This window comes from Alligator mississippiensis, chromosome 1 (assembly GCF_030867095.1).
Source record: "Alligator mississippiensis isolate rAllMis1 chromosome 1, rAllMis1, whole genome shotgun sequence".
Lineage (NCBI taxonomy): Eukaryota > Metazoa > Chordata > Crocodylia > Alligatoridae > Alligator > Alligator mississippiensis.
This window is the reverse complement of record NC_081824.1, coordinates 280,684,095-280,694,420: the sequence shown is the minus strand read 5'-3', so window position 1 is coordinate 280,694,420 and position 10,326 is coordinate 280,684,095. Positions and strand designations below refer to the sequence as shown.

The 10,326-nt window shown below is 42.0% G+C and overlaps 1 long non-coding RNA gene across 1 annotated transcript; it reads right to left on the bottom strand.

Annotated features, from left to right (window-relative positions):
- Nucleotides 1-611: 611 nt before the first annotated feature.
- Nucleotides 612-8,207, bottom strand: LOC109280372 (uncharacterized). The gene is made up of 3 exons (XR_009461721.1): nucleotides 8,069-8,207; nucleotides 3,793-3,994; nucleotides 612-911 (listed from the first exon to the last, which is right to left on the bottom strand). It is a non-coding gene; the product is annotated as an uncharacterized LOC109280372 (long non-coding RNA).
- Between the last annotated feature and the right edge of the window lie 2,119 nt (nucleotides 8,208-10,326).

Below are 10,326 nucleotides of genomic sequence, written 5' to 3'. Positions count from 1 at the left end.
TCAAGATAAGAACTGGCTTTGTCCAAGACCCCAGCACGGGTAAGTGAGGGAGGACGTGTGTGGCAGGGGGAGCTCTCTTTTTCCCACTCCATACCTGGTTTCATAGTGAGGAGACAGAAAACCCTTCTGTAACAGCCCTGGGGGTGGAGCTGGGCCAGTTCTTGCCCATGGGAGCACAATCCCAACCCCACAAAGCTGCATGGGATGCAGGTAGAATTACGCAAAATGAAGCCTTGCAAGGAATCTGTACACCCGTTCTCTAAGGCACTCTACCCTACCACCTCTGTCTGATACTACATCACACAAAGGTTACATTTTCATGCAATTGGCCATTTTAAAAGCACTCTGCAGCTGTGAACGCTTGTTATGTTATGGCTACAGAGTGCTTTTGGGGGCCTCATCGCATGTAAATTTGTATGCACCCATATCGATCACTGTTCCAGCCTATACCACAGACTTACCATACCAGGCAGCGGTGTGCTGACACGCACAGCGCTAATTAGAATACACTACTTCCTAAACTAAAAGAAGTGTTGCCACATCTCAGGAATGCTTTAGTTAAGTTAACATACAAAAAACTAGAACTCTTGGTTCCAAAATGATACCTTTTATTAGACCAACTGGAAAATGGCAAGAAAATTGTCCTTTTCTGCGAGCTTTCGGAATCAAAGTCCCTTCGTCAGGCTCTGGGAAAAGTGTAGATGGCACAAGATGGTAAGAAGTCCCCAGAGGTAGGAAATAAACTTCATTTTTGCACAGAGGGAGCTGAAGATGGAAGTCTGTCCCTCTGGGTCCATGAGAGTGTCTTTGTGAGTTATGTTGAGTAGCTCTTTGATGTGTTGATCAGGTAGAATTCCTTCCCTGAAGGTGTCAGATGGGAGGCAGGGAGGTAAAAAAACCTCCTTGTTGTTCTGCAATGAAGTTTAAAATCCTTAATCAAGTTAATGAACACTGCCCCTTAGCACTTAGCCAGTTTTACCAACAGAAAAAGTAAGTAAATATAGAAAAAGCAAATACTGCCTTCCTTTACAGCATGAGTATAAAAGCTATTGAGCAAGCTGTGTCCAGTTCTGGGGTTTGTGCTTCAAAAAGGAGGTAAAAATATTGGAGACAAGTTTCAAGAAAAAAACGCTATGCACACAAATGATTCAAGGCCTGGAAAACCTGATTTATGGCATTCAGTCTATTTATTTTATGCAAAAGAAGGGGGAAGATGTGACTTGATCATGGCCTATCAATACTTATGGGGACAATACTTACTGTTATAAGTAAGTACTTATTTTCATGAGAATATTTCTGATACCAGAGCTATATAATTTAGCACACAAAGACATAATATCTAGTAGCTAGAGTTAGAAATCAAAGCTTGAAAGGTCAGAGTGAAGACAAGGTGGAATTTCATTTTATACTGAGGCTAAAACCACTGAGAAGGGGGAGGGAAGAATCTATGGAGAAAGTGGTGGATTTTCCATGCATTCAATCTTCAAAAGAAAAACAATTGTGTTCCTGGAAAAGGTACACTGTCCTAATCAGAAGTTATGGGCTTGTTGGAATCATTGGCTGAAATGTATGGCTTGGATTTTGCAGATCAGACTATGAAAATCAAAACGGTTTCTTCTAGACTTAAATGATGGGGAAATGTGTAATATTATACAGCTACAGGGCCAAAATATGCTTACCAAATTTACACTTAACTAGCGGAATCAGTGAGGCTGAAATCCACAGAATCAGCTATTAAGCTAAAATAATATATAGAGTTTGTAAAATTCAGTCCTCTGTGAAATTCACTTTTGATTTCATAAGGAGACAAATTTAATATAAAAGACAGGGACAATTGGGTAAAACCTTGCAATCATTATACAAGCAACACATTTCTCAGATCTGTTTGAAGTTTTTCCTGGGAAAGGATTATGTTGTTTGGCTAACATATTAAAAGATGCTTAACTGTGACAATGTTACAAATGGCTTACACAGACATTAACAACAGAAACTAGATATACTCATATTTTAGGAAAAATGCCAAGAAATCATGATGTTCTGAAAGCATCTCAGCTTCCAATTTTGCCCAGCTCCTACACATTGTGAAATACTTCCCTTGGAGAAATGTAGCAAAGCTCATAGTTATAAACAGCCCACTCACAGTTAATTCTCCTTTAAAGATTAATAATTGCCCAAAGACTTATATATTCTCACAGAGTTTTCAGGGAGATAATTTTTTTGTGATAAATTATTTCATCCACAGTTCCACAATCTTTCCTCATTTTCTATAAGTATTTCTTAAGATGTTCACCTAATAAGAAAAGCTCTGTTCTCTGTGGGCTCATCTACACATGCACATTTACTGTGCAGTAACCAAAATTACTGTGCCGTACAGGCACGTGTCTACACATGCATGCCTTTACTGTGCAGTAAGTATGGTGATTTACGTCGACTTGAGCAAAACTTTGATACCTGCATCATGCAGGTATCAAATTTATGCCCAATTAGTTGCTGCGCAGTAACACTGTGTGTGTGGACTGACTTGGGACTAACTTTTGTCCCAAGTCAGTTTACACACTGCATGAATGTGCTTTAATGCTTGCACATGCAGATGCCGGCCTATTCCTGCTTAATGTACAGTAAATTTAAGACACTGTAAATGCACGTGTAGACACACCCTGTATGTTGGAACATATTAGATTAACCCAACCCTCTCCTATGCACTTTCTCTGACTCACCAATTCCTCCCACTTTCTCATAGGTACACAGAGCAACGTGTATGTACTGAAGAGCAGGTTAACAACAAAGGGCACTAACAGATGTCCTTCAAAGAAAGTGCTATAAATAGAGTGACCCCCACACCTCCCAATGAAACAATTACATTCACTGTTGGTTAAGGGGGGTGGAGGATTGAGCTCTCCTTTGGAGCCAATCCAGGAGGAGCTGCCTGTTTGCAACCCTGCCCCTCATCCCTCCCAGCTCTGGTGCTGTCTGGAGGATGAGAGGAGGGAGAAGGGAAGGGAAGGGGAGGGAGCTCCAGGCTTGGGTTTGCCCTGCCTGAGCTGGACAGGTAGGGGGTGCATGGGGTAGAGCCCCCCTCCCAATCATATACAGGGACAGGCAGAAGTTAATGAAGTGCTCTACTTTGGAGTGCCTTCATCTGAACCTTCATTACATGAGGGTTAATTTGTCTCATGATTAGGCACTTTTAAAGTGCTCTGCAGTCATGCATTTCTGTCAGGGCATGGCTGTAGAGCACTTTCAAGGGGCCAATCATGCAACAAATGTCACTTCTGGCAGAGCCCAAAATGACCTTCAGTGATCTTTTACATTTCTTTGTGGCAGTGTTTTTTTTATTTGTAAATAGGAATCATGCAAGTCATTTTGCAGTTTTATTGTCATTTATAGTTAAAAAAAACATGACAAAGAACACTAAAGTTATCAAATGAAGCCCTGAAAAGTTAGTATAATTCAGAATTAAGGTTGCCAGGACAACTAGCCCTGAATAAACCCAAGAAACTGGCTAAGGTCTTTTAGTTTGCTTTCATAATGGAAGTTCTCTTTTGTTCTGATCATTCAGTTCTGGGGTTGAAACAAGCTGCCAAGATCTTGGGGGCCCTCCCAGAGCACCCCACCACCTTGGAACCTCAAACTGGAGGCCACACATCCCCCAGTACCACTCCTACTCCCGTTCCCCTCACCCCACACACCTCTATACATCCCCAGCCAGGGTACCATCTCATATGGGTTGTAAACTGTAATTATATTCTTTATTAAAATCAATCAGTCTTTTAAAATTATTTCTTTCCTTACTTCTTTGTTTCTGTCTTTCTGTATTTGAGACGGGGCAACAGAAATTCCAATTGTGGGTTATGACATCATCTTCCTCCTTGGAGCACCAGCCAATCTGGACTTTTCCCCAGGTTTCCACGGGAGCGGAAGGAACTCGGGCATTGGAAGGTTTGCTGGTCTGGATTCTCTACCACCTCCAGGTACATTTTGGCAGCAGTGCAACCTGCAAAAAGTATTCTGCTTAGAACCCTTAGCAGTGTACATACAGAAACTTCTGACTAGGTACAAATATGAACTGGCTCCCAATCAGTGTCATTTGTGGAATGGGTTAATTGTTATGACTCTCTGTACCCCTAGTTATTCTTTCTTTGCACTAGTTCCAGCTTGAATTTGTTTTGTTTTTTTTCCTTCTATGTGAGAGGCAAGGATTTCTAGGGGTGGAATCTTTTATTGGACAAACTATGTAGTTGGGACAAAGTTAGACAAGTTTTCAACTGCAAGACATTCTTCAGGTCTCTGATCACAGGAACCAGGCATCCTAAGAAATTCTTGCCTCACATAATTTCTGGACCAATATGGCTACAACATCACTCTTACATTATTTTTTTCTCCTATATATGAGTAACCAAAATTTTACAGGTAAGGTCTTACCAATGTTTTGTACAGTGGCATTAATACTTGCCTATGTCTACTGGAAAAAAAAAAAAATGCTTTTTTCAGAACCATATTCCATCAGAGCTAAGCCCAAGTGAGCCCAGAACCATCTTTTGGCCAACATAATGCATACAGATTTTTCTCTTCCTTGGACAGTTTCCACTTAGTAATTCCCCAGCTTATAGCAGACTCATTTTCATTAGCCCCTTAATTAACCTTGAGCTCTGTACTATTAAATTCAATTGAGTTATACTTTTTTCCCCTTTTAGAGAGTTCTCTAAAAGCTAACCAAATTATTTATAAATGTGTTTTCTGTTTCAGATTTGTTCAAAGTATTATTTGTTTACTTGTTCTTGTGAGCCAATTTACACAGTTTCTAACTACTAGATATTACTTGATACTGTCAATTTGTAATGTATCTCTTTAAGAAGAGGGTGAAGGGTAAGCTTTTCAGGGATAGATTCCAAGAGATGAAGCAGCCTAGAAATTTTAGCATACATAAAGTCTCTCTTTGTCCTCTTGCATGAGAGAAAGTATTATTATTTGACCCTGCATGTAGATGCCAAGTTTCCAAGCAGCTAAGATAACACATGGGCTAAATGTACAGATCTCCATTTTATGCTATGCAATCATTAACCAGTCACTGATCAGCTATGAATTTTGTGGGTTTGGGCAGTGCTTTGTACAGAATGTGTTTGCCCATCTCAGGGGTATAAACTGAATTAGAAAGAGAATTTGTTCTCAGGTTTCAAGGTTCACCTAACATGATGGGGGACTTCAATGAGGCATTGAGTGGCAATAAACTGGTAGTAATTAAGTATTAGAAAACTAACTGTTTCTAAAACTATTAAGGTCTGCTAGTTCACATTTCAGTGATTAAGGAAGTTCACTACACCAGACCAAAGGTTGCTGAAGTACAGTATATATTTTCTATAAGTATAGAAATAGATGTCCCCAAAACTTCATTTTTCTCACAATCTGGTCTTCCTATGCAATATAAGCTATCATGCAATATGCTGAAAAGAAATCAAGTCTTTAGAGATCACAAATATCCCATGTCATAGTATAAGCAGTTGTAAATGGAGCTGAATTCCCTTTAGTAATAAGTTAGTCATCTATTTGCTTCACTGAGTTCATAGAAAAACTCCCCATAGAGTCTTGGGACCTGCACAGCAGGGGACAGGGAAGGCAGTGGCTCCAGCGTGTGGGGCTTCTCTCTTGTGCTGCGTGAGTGCAGAGGCTGCATGTGCACATCAGGGAGTGCCGGCAATAGAGACGGCCCAGCTGGGGGCTGTGCTTCTCGCTATGATGTGCAGTGCTGGCTGGTGCCACACACCATTGGGCACCAGAGCCTGTACCAGGCATGAGTGCCCCCCACCTGCTGCTGTACCATGTGGGAATTGGGGGGGGGGGGGGCACCTCCCCAACTTCCCACACACCCAACAAATGCCACATACCCACACCCTGCCCCCACAACTACTCACATATACACCCCCCAACATATCCTATGCTCCCCACACATAGCCACACCTTCTCACAACCCCCCACACAAACCCCCAGTCCCCAACATGCACACACCCACACACTCTCCACCATACACACACCCCCCAGACACCCCTCCCACACAATATACATGACAAAGAATTTCTTTTTTATTTATTATACAATCACCTCTATATACGGTATGCAAACACAAATCATGACAAGAATATTTTTTGTAATAAAATTAAAATATGTTATAGTAGGTGTTACACTGGGCAGCATGGAGCTCACAGGGGCAAGCAACTTTCCAACACAGACTCGCTGTACTCTGCCACACTAGGTCGCACATGCTGCATTGCAAAGGCCCTGGGGGAGGGCAGTGGGGTACAGAGCATGAGCCTGCAGCACGCCCCCACCCCGCCCCCACAGATCTGGGGGCGTGGGTCCCCCCCTTCCCCCTGGGACTGCATGCTGTGGCAGGGAACTGGCCCCACCCCCCACCCCAAACAAGCCACCTGCAGCCTTGTCCTGCGCCCCGCCGGGGATCTGAGGCCACACATTGTGACCCCAGACTCCAAGCCCCACACACTACCCAGCAGGGCAGCAGCCCTAGCCCCTGCCCTGCCCACCTCCCTCCCTATGGAAGCCTCAATCCCCTCCTCACTTACCTGCAGGAGCTGCTCTCCAGGCTGCCTGGGGCCATGTGCATGTACATGCACATGGTGTCCCTTGCCTGACTGCCCTGGTCCTGCATCCTCTCAGCTGGGACTGTGCCAGTCTGCAGAGGGCTCGCTGCAAAACTACAAAATCTGTGGGTTTCTCTGCTAAAATGAGAAATCCGCATTTTACTTTAGTAAAGGGGAAAAATCCGCTGTTTACTTCATTTTTCCATGGGAAACGTAAAACCTAGGTCCCTGGTCATCATGGAGGCAGGGCTGGCCTGGCTCCCCCCAGCATCACAGCTAGAAGAGGGGCCATGAGGTGGCGGGCTCTGGTTCAAGCCCTGCTTGCTCCAGCTCAGGCTGGGTAATCTAGCAGCTCATTAAAGGAGCAGCTTGCTGCTGCTGGCTTGCCCCTCTCTCTTCTTCCCTCCCACCCTAGAGCTGGGGAGAGGGGCAGTTCCTCCACTGGGAGTGAGCTCACTAGGCAGGCTTAATCCTCCCCCTTCCCATCCAAAATGAGAATGTCTGTTGAGTCAGGGGAGGCGGGGTGCTCTAACTCAGGGTTTTATGTAAAGTGTCATGAGTTAGAGCACAGGCCTGAGCATCTGTCAGCATCCTTAAGGTGCTGCCCTGGTCTGCCTTTTGCCTGACTTCAGACTAACATGCCTAACTGGTTTATAAATGATAACCAAAAAACATATTTAGATTTGTCTGCTTCTCACTACATTTTAGTATTAGTTATTTATGCTGCAATTGTAATGCCAAAGTATAGGACAAGGTGCAGTAACCAGGAACAACAGAACTTAGACAAAGCAAAAAACTAGTAGCTCAAATGCAGTATTTTATAACCAAAGGGACTATCATCAGTGCTATACAAGAAGTACTGGAAAGAGAAATAAAAGCAGGGTTAAGAAGATACTGAATCTTTTGAACCACAACAGTAAGATGGCTGGGAAGAAATGGGAAAATATTGTCTAGAGATATTTGGGCAATGGATATATGGGTTGCAATAGCAAGATAATGTTGTGAAGTATTATTACAAATAAATGAAAATAATCTAAACTACAAAAGGTTGCATGAGGCATATAAGAGTTGATTCGAGACACTGAAGGACCAAATTTTGGCTCAAAAACAATTTAGTGAAAAAAAAGTCTGAATTTTCTTCAGCTTCCTTACATGAATTAGCAACATTAATCTTTAGTGGGACAGTGTCCTTTAAATACAATCATAGATATTGAAAATAAGGTTATAACACCTCATTTTGTGGTCTGTTAATGCTTTTTTCCTAAACAGACCATAGAACTCTTTGGAAAATAATATCATTTAAACTAAAAATCAGTGAATACTGATCTATGTAACTTACACTTGTAACAAAAGTAAGCTCTGAAAAACAAAGTTAAGAGTAGTCAGCTTATTAATTAGCATTCGGTCAAATCCTCAAGTGATGTAAATCAGGCCAGATCCAGCTTGTGGGGCATCTTAAGAGCCACACAACTTACCTCCAGTGGCCTATCAGCATGGCTGCCAGAGGCATTACACTGGTGTTGCTTCAGAACCCAGGAGGTGAAAGCTGCATCTATTTACCCCACCTTTCCCCCACTGCTGACTTGAGTTGCAAGCAGTTACCAAAGATCCCAAGTTCTGTGAGGGACTAGGGCAGGGAGAGTGGTGGCAGCACTGACCTCCAGGGGTTTGGAGCTGTAAAGGCTACAGGCTGCTACTTAGACAGCCCTGATGTAAACCAATGCTACAATACTGTCTGAAGGGGTCTATGCCAATTAAAAGCAGCTGAGCAGCAAGCCTCTACTTCTGTCTTCTCGTATTTGTTTTTTCCACCAATTTCTATTTTTGGCTCTCAGCATTAAAGTGCTGCAGCTCATGTAACATTATGTCAGCAGCCCTCCCACAGTATATTCTATCATTTCCTAAAATTTTAACATTCTCATTTTTTAAATTTACTTATCAAAAAGACACCCCCCACCCCAAATGCTTGGCCAAATAAACTGGCAACTTGATTATCAGGAAGGAAAGAGCACAACTGCCAAAATATACTACTATACTAATATAAACTACTAAAATAATACTAAATTTATTTAGTATTTCTGCCCTCCGTAACATTTATAATATCTTACTGGCTATAAAAAAACGTTGCTGTATAAGAGATCATAGATTCTATCTGTCTATTCATTGCAAAATGCAAACCCTTATATAAGCATTTGTCTCACACTGAAGAACACGTTTTGATTTTATTATTTTTCAGATCAAATGTGTCAACATATCAAAGTAAAAGCATGGTTTCTTGGGAAAAATTGTTTCAATTAGATCAAATGTAAGTTATATTCTCACAGTCTCAAACACCTCCTCTACTCTTTACTTGACCAACCCCATAAGGCCAATTCCAGTCTCTGGCATTCAAACCTAGAATACTCCCTTCACACTCATAGGTGAAGGTTCCAACAATCTTTCACGGACCTGCTATTAAATCCAAGAACAAACAGGTGGGCTAAAACCCAAGGTCAGATGACAACATCAGAATTTCATCTTGTTGAAAATAAAATCATGTTTCTAGCACATGCATTTATGAAGAAAAGCTTGACAACATGCTATATGCAACCTAAACACAATTCCCTTATTTCCCTAATTCATGACTTAATAATTCTGGTTAGATTCATCAATTTTTGTTTCTGGATTTCTGCCACCCTAGCACCTTGGGTGTGGAGGGTGGCATCCTGAAGATGTCACAGTTTCCATATTGTCTGGGCCAACCTGGTAGCTGGTCAGACCTAGGCCAATTGACATCTGTTGACAACAAACAATATCCCATCTTGGGTGGGGGTTACTACAGTACACTTAGCCTAGCCCATGGGCCAGACATGCCTCACCACAACCCAACAATGACTCCTATTCTGAGGATGTTAGCTGCTGAGACAGTTCTGGAGATCTGCCATGGGAATCTCAAGCTAAGGATATACGGGAGAATTTCTTCTCCTTTTGTACCATATCAAAGGAAACCACAGATGCCTAATTTAATTGGCTTTACTGCTTCTCTGAGTCCCAGGAGCAGCACAAAAGGGTGAGAGCAGGGCTAAGACAAGCAGAGATAGAATGGCTCTGTCATCCAGGTTCTGTTCCTAGATCTGTTACTGACTTTTGGCATGACCTTGTGCAAATAAGTTTCTAACGCTCTTGTTTCTTCATCTGTAGAATGTAAATAAGGTATCTTATAAAGCTTAAACATAAATGCTTGTTAAGTGTTTGAGATCTTTTAAGTGTTATGTGCTATAGAAATCTAAAGCAGTATTGTTATCAGTATTATCACCTAAGAATTAACCCAGAAAGTTGGTCTTTGCAATGGATTGTGAAATGGACTTTCTGCATTCTTAATTAGCAAATTTGTAATTCAGTATTTGAACACGAGATGCTCTCTGCAGCTTATCCCCACTATATTCAGAAATGCCTGGGATCCTTTGGCAACCATGACCAATGTCCATGGTTCAAAAAAAATCTCTTTAGTTCAATGCTAAGAGCAAGCTCTGGGCATGGTCACACATAACAGGATGAATTTTCAGTTATAGGAAAAGACAAATCTCTGTCTCTGTTGATCTGCAGCTTGCATTTCATAGCTTTCATAGACATTAGGGCTGGAAGGGACCTCGGAAGATATTCAAGTTCAGCTCCCTGCCCCAGGGGCAGGAATTCAGCAGGGGTCATAGGATCCCAGCAAGATAAATATCCAAATGTCTCTTGAAGGTGCTCA